Source organism: Nanorana parkeri, unplaced genomic scaffold (assembly GCF_000935625.1).
Source record: "Nanorana parkeri isolate BGI_ZX_2015 unplaced genomic scaffold, ASM93562v1 scaffold1047, whole genome shotgun sequence".
NCBI classification, from domain to species: domain Eukaryota; kingdom Metazoa; phylum Chordata; class Amphibia; order Anura; family Dicroglossidae; genus Nanorana; species Nanorana parkeri.
Window position 1 is genome coordinate 64,651 of NW_017307315.1, and position 7,014 is coordinate 71,664.

The following is a 7,014-nucleotide window of genomic DNA, read 5'->3' on the forward strand; positions in this document are numbered from 1 at the left end:
CGGTAATCAGGCATTGTAGAGTGCAGCCACTGGGGACCTGCCGAGGACCCACTTGAGGAGCGAGCAGCCGGCTATTACAGAGCTGCATCTGATGCGGGCGGGCTGACCGGGTGCAGATGGCAGAGAGGTAGCAGCAAGGGGACGGTCAGTGACGGGCCCCCTGATGGCCCCGGGCCCTCGGTCCGTGCCCGACTGCCCGAATGGTCAGTCCGCCCCTGGCTGGTATCTGGAGCTCTGGAGATCTCTTAGAGCTCTTGGTGGGATGAGATCTCCAGTCCTGGGGCCAGGTGTTGCCAATGACCAGCCTGGGCTGATCAGGTAGCTGAGAGCAGCCTTATTCGCAAGCCAGCCCAGTGCTCAGAGAGTTGAGTTGGAGTTGTGTGTGTGCAGGAAGCATACAGACACAGGCTGGACGCACGTGGAACAGCCGGGGAAGGCTGGGAGAGGTCAGGAAGGTCGGTGACCCAAGGGACCTGTTGGTCACACTGCTAGGAGAGCAGTGTGAGTGCCCACGAGGGGAGAGGTCAGGAAGGTCGGTGACCCAAGGCACCTGTTGGACGCACTGCTGGGAGAGCAGTGTGGGTGCCCACGAGGGGAGAGGTCAGGAAGGTTGGTGACCCTAGGACCTGTGGTACACACTGCTGAGAGAGCAGATTGAGGGCTCACAAGGGGTGAGCAGTGTGAGTGTCTTGGAGCTGTGGAAAGCTACAGAGCGAAGCTAAAAGACTGTCCTTTATGTTGCTGTTAGAAACTGTCTTGTGCAACAGGGGAGGTCTACCCTGTGGATGGGATTAGATATTTTGTGTTTTCCCTTAATAAACTGCATTTTACTTGCACCTCCTGTCTACAGTAAGCTCATGCATTTACATTCCTTGCATTCATCAACGCAAGCAACACAACATAGAGCTAATTTACCCAACATCACCTTGGAATTCATTCAGGGCTTTGCAGAACACACCTGCTGGGTGTGTACACATTACAAAGGTGTTTAGATTCCACCCATAGATCATGCTGGGAGGGAACACACTGCAGAGGTGTATACACATTCGTGGTGTGTTTATAAGGTTAGTAAATCAACCCCACTGTATCAGTTACTTCTGACATGGTGCAGTTTATTAAAGCAGTAGAGGCTGATCACTTAGCAAAGTGAATGTAGATTAATTTTTTAACAGTTTGGGCACAGTGCTTTAGTTTGGGTATTCAACACTATTGTCACATTGAATACCCAATCACATGCAGAGAATATGAAAAAAAAAGGACTTTGGCTTGCATTGTAGGTTCACCTGAATGGACCTTCGCCTTTTTCAACCCTACCTACTGTGTAACTGTGTAACATGTTTGCATGATTCATAGCTTTATATTGTTCACTAAGCTAAGTGGACATACTGTATACTTTACAAAGTAAACACGGTTACTTCTTTCAACTCCTTTATGTCTATTTTAAAATGGCCTGACACTGGTGTTTCCACGTCAGGCACTCCACTTCGCTTTGACCGAGTCCCACACCTTTCAATCCAAGTCCCGCAATGGCAAAAAAAAAAAATTATATCTCAATTTTTTCTAAAAACAGTCAAAATTGCACTTACAAACGTGCGGTGAAAAATCGCTTCAAATAGATCCTCTGCTCCTTGTGTGCAATGGCTGACTGTCAGTATGCTCCGTTCACCCAACCCGTTTCGTCATCCAACAACTTCTTCCAGGGAATAGCGTGCATGGGACTCGGTCAAAGCGGAGTGGAGTGCCTGACGTGGAAACACAAGTGTCAGATCATTTTAAAAGAGAGTCTGGCATTGTCTGTTACTGAGCGATATATGGCTTAATATGAACTTCCGGTATCAGGAAGCCGGCCAATGAGGAAGCTGGCACCATGCTCCCTTGTCATCTTAAATGATAGCCATTGGAATCTGGCGAGTGCGGTAAATGTTTCAGAGCATGGAGCACGTTTTCTGGTGTTGGATGGGAGCACCATATTTGGATGTTGATATAAACTTATCATAGACTTTTTATCACATTTGATATTTGAGACCGGACACGGATCTTACAAAGTTACATAGTATTTGGGGTTGAAAAAAGACACAGGCCCATCAACCTTTGTGTGTCTGTGTTGTGCGTGCTGGTGTGAGTCCCTGTGTGGTCTAGTATTTAAGAGTACCTGTACCCCTGCATGTTGTGGTCTCATAGGATGCTATCGAATTAATGTGAACAAATCAATATTATAATTTTAAATGATCTGATGGGTCCTGGACTCATTTTACACATTTGAGCACTGTTCTGAATTTATTTATTTAATGTTATTAGAAGATTTTATTGTTATTTAACACTAGAGTTTTAGATCGCAGCACAGGTGTTAATATCAATTGTTATACTTTACATGTACTTTAATGGATATGTAATTTTTAATCCGACTGACGATGTACTGTATCTATCACACCACTGAAACAGTCAGAAGTATAATGGATAATTTTGAAGTTAGGGATCTTCTTGGCTGCTGGGCCATATTCAGACATAAAAATACCCTTTGCAGCAGGTAAATGATGACAATTATTTTAATTAAGCCTGACCCCCTTGTGCCATGTGATCATTTTTGTAAAAATTACAGGGAGAAGGTACTAGCAGAGAAAGCATGGTGTCCCCCTTGCCCCTATTGATCATTTGCTTAATTAGGCTCAAATGTCCAGAAGTGGACAGGAAAGGGAAACAAAAAAAGGAAAAAATAATCACAATTTGTGACCCAGCTGCCCATATAGTGTTAGGTATTCTAAGTCTTCATGGAGCCCATCTATGGTGGTAGGTCATCTATGGTGATAGGCCATCTATGGTGGTAGGCCATCTTTGGTGGTAGGCCATCTATGCTGGTAGGCCATCTATGCTGGTAGGCCATCTATGCTAGTAGGCCAGGTATAGTGGTAGCCCAATTGACCATTATGGGTAATTACTATGTGCCAGGTACGGAAGCTCTTCAGACTGGATAAGATTTACTTTAGCACCTAATGGCTGTAGAAGTCAGCAACATATGAAGCATTGATAACAGTAGAATTTCAAAGTGTATCATAATGTACTGTACGTAATGATCTTGTTTGCAGTAGACAGTCATTGTAAGGTCAGAAGAGCTGAATCAATATGAGGACAATCAGCAGGATGCTCCTTCGTCCATTGACCATCTGCCAAACCTGGAAGAACCATAAACTCAAAATCTTAGACACGCTGCTTACATAACTTTATTGCCTGTAGACTTTGAGCCCAGTGATAGATGAACTCTGAAAGACATGTCTGTAATTGTTTCAGTTAAAGCAGAATTACAGCTGCTGAAGGTTCTTGAAGCATTTTCCGTAGTGTGCAAGACCCAGATAGCAAGTAATTGAGCTGCAAGTTTGAAAATGACTTGCTAAACTATTGCAGACTTGCCAAGCTTCACAATTCTGTTGCACAATTACAGCACATCTGCATTGCAAGTCTCCAGACCAGCGAGCTTGCAGAGCTCTTGCTAAGACCTGCAGGACTCTTGCTGTAGACTTGCCATGCAAATTTGCTACAAATTCAAAAAGTGTCAACTAGAACTTGTGCTACAAGTGTTCTGCAAGTCTACAACTTGCCAGCAAGTTAACAAGAATTACAATTTAACCCTTATCCCCTATAAGTTATCCTTGCTATCTGGGGAATCTACACCATATACAGTACATGAACATTGTGGCAAGCTTACCCACTAGTGTTCCGTGTTCCCTCCTCCAGTGCTGCCAGGTCTGCGTTCCCCTTAGTTACTGTGTCCACCAATGCAGTCATCTTCTGCCCATCTTTTTCTGCTTCTAATGACTTCGGTCGTTAAAGTGGACCTTTACCCTTCCCCCCCTGTTCACTAAATATCACATCGTCAGGCAGCTCTGCATGCTGATATGAAATCATCTTACATTTATTAGCTAAGCAAACAATTTTCGCTGTTTCTTACAATTGCTTTTTTCCACTTCCTGGTTGAGTGAGGCACTGGGGATGTATCCCTGGCCCCACATATGCATCCTGGGAAGGTTACATCCCCAGTGCCTTCCTGGGGAATCTCATCTGTAAACTGCTAAATCGCACAAGATCTTGGGGAAAAGGTAATGGTTCCCATTAGATGATTCAGGAGGCAAACTCACAGATCCGGGAAGTAAAGGGAGATGGATTCATCTGCCCTTACTAAAAATGGCCACCGTGAGAAGAATGGGGAGAAGAGAAATAAGGTATACAAACCTTACAATTACTGTATATATAAGTTTCAGTTTGTAGATTGCCATGACTAATCATTTCTAAAGGTGCCGTTGTTATCATTTTCAAGATAAGGCTGACGTGATCAGTGATGATGACTTCTATACACACTGGAGCTTCATTGCCCTCCACTCCATTCTTGGCATATTACAGATTCTGGGAGTAGGCCGGGAGCTTACACCAAAAAACTGTTAGGCTACATTTACACTGTGCATAAATATGCGATTTGGGATTCCTGTGACAGAAACCTATGGCTTCCTTGCGGGAGCAATCCCAAATATTCCAGTCAGGCGTGGGCGCTGTCACCCAGTTCAAGTTAATGACCGGTTGACATTGGCCGCATTTCTGTAAGTGGCACTTCGCATTCAATCATACATGATACGATTACATGTGGATTGGAATAGATTACTATCCAGAGATGCATCTAGCGTGTGTCCAGGAACAGTGATCTACTACAAACGGCATATCATCAAATCACATTCGTTTCACATGTGAAGTGCCACTGACAGATGCGGCTGCTATCACCCGGTCACTAACTTCAGCGTGTGACAGCAGTCGCATCTAAATGGCAGATTTTTGATTCCTGCTGCAGCAATCCATAGGTTCCTGCTGCAGGAATCCCAAAATGCATTATGTAAATGGGGCCTTACTGCTAGCTAATTTTTTCTTAAGTAAGTTTAGTTTTGACCTTAAAGTGACATTAAAACCTCAGATTTTGTAACATAAACCAATACTGTAATGTGCGCCTTACTGTAATCCATGGTTGTTTCCCTTCTCTTTGCTGCTCTTCCTTTAAACACATAATACATGACAAAGGATTACCAGAGCACTACTGATTCACTGAATAGGCAGCAGTAGTAATCTTTTGGACGTTCTGTCTCTGATTGAAACCTTGGTCAGAATTGTATGGAGTTAGGGCCGCATGCTCACAACTCATGTGCATACCAGTCTGCATGTCTGCCTTTTTTCTATTTTTTTAAAGTAATTTACATTAAAAAAATGACATTTAACCCTTCTTGTGCTGAAACTATGAAAAAAACAATTTTCAGCACCATGGAGAGCTGCTGCAGGCAAAGTCTGATCCTTTGCTGACCCTTCAATGATACATGTGATATTAGATGACCCTTTGTTGGCAGCTGCATTCGCTTGGTTCACCTTCAACCTACTGTAAATAGGGTGAATGTGACTATGGAATGCATGGTGAATCCCACTGAATCTCACTTGGGTGAAAGTTCACTTGGCCTTCAAGAGACAGAGACACTTTACCAGATTAATGAGGTCCAGCTTTGCTTATCAGATAAGAAAATGAGACTGCTGAATAAAATCACACAGATAATGACTCTCAACTGCTAGGCCTCATTCACACAAGAATCGGCCGGCAAATACAGCTCCGTGCAGGGCCGGATTTACTCTCCCTGCCGCCCCAAGGCCAGATTCCATAATGCCCCCGCAAACACACCCCCCCTTCCCCCCATCAATGGAGAATGGCAACCAGATGGCAGGGGCGGCAGGGTTAGTTTTCATTTTTTTTTCTTACTTTTCTTATCACTTTTTTTAACTTTTTTTATTTTTATTTATCTTATCTTTTACCTTTTTTAAATCATTTTTATCTTATTATTGTTTATTTTTTTATAATTATTTTCTTATTTCCTCTTTTTTTCTTATAATTAGTTTAACCCGGATTCAACATTGCTGAATCACCCGGGCGTCGGGTGATTCAACATTGCTGCTGCCCCGAGGCCTGGCCTCGGTGGCCTTGTGGGGAATCTGGGCCTGGCTCCGTGCTGCGTGCACGGCCATGTCGGGCAGCTCCCGGGAAGGACAGGTGCTGCGTGTGATAAGTACGCAGCAGCCTGTCCTTCTCTATGGGAGTACGCAGTCATACGCCTCCCTACGCTCACCTCAAGTCCAGGTCCGTACGGGTGCGGGTGTACCGGCTCGGACGCAGACAGGATCCATCCTGTCAGCGTACGAGTACGCTCACCCGCACCCGCACGGACGTGCCGGAATTTTGTAATAAGTTGGCATTTATGGCAAGCACTGAAATTGTGCCTCTGTGCTTATTCTGAAACTGCTGCATGCTGTATTCTTGCAATTCTGGCGGGAATATGACATCATAATGACATCACAGGGGGTAGTAGAGTGACATGGTTGGTTGGGGTGACATGCACTTGTGTATTTAAGTTGTTCTTTTGCACTTAGTATATCACATGGTTTTGCCTGATGAAGGGGATCCAGCACAACCCCAAAACGTGATAGTTAGCTGATAGTTTGCACAAGCGTCAATAAAAGACCTACTTTTTGCCGGTGTCATATTTATCTATTATCTGGAACAGTGCCATCCGTTGGTCACCGCTGCACCCAGGGCTAACGGTCAGGGGTGCGATGGGCACATGGACTTGTGCAAACATCTGACACCCCAGTTCTCACACACCCAGACACACACATACACACTAGAGCTGCTGGGCCTGTAAAGTTGGCGCAGGTGTGGTGTGGAATAGGGAACATACAGCAATGGATATGGAATAAAGCGTTGTGGAATAGGGAACATACAGCATTGGGTATGGAACACCGCCACTGTCCCTGAGTGGTGCAGTGCCTGCCACCCTCAAGTGACACGTGCTCTCCCTACCATACCTTAGATATGCCATTGACTGTATGTATATGTGTATATGTGTGTGTGTGTGTGTGTGTATATATATATACACTGTATATATATTACACCAAATTCAGCAACTTCCTATAATGTATTTATTTATTTTGTTTTCCCATGAT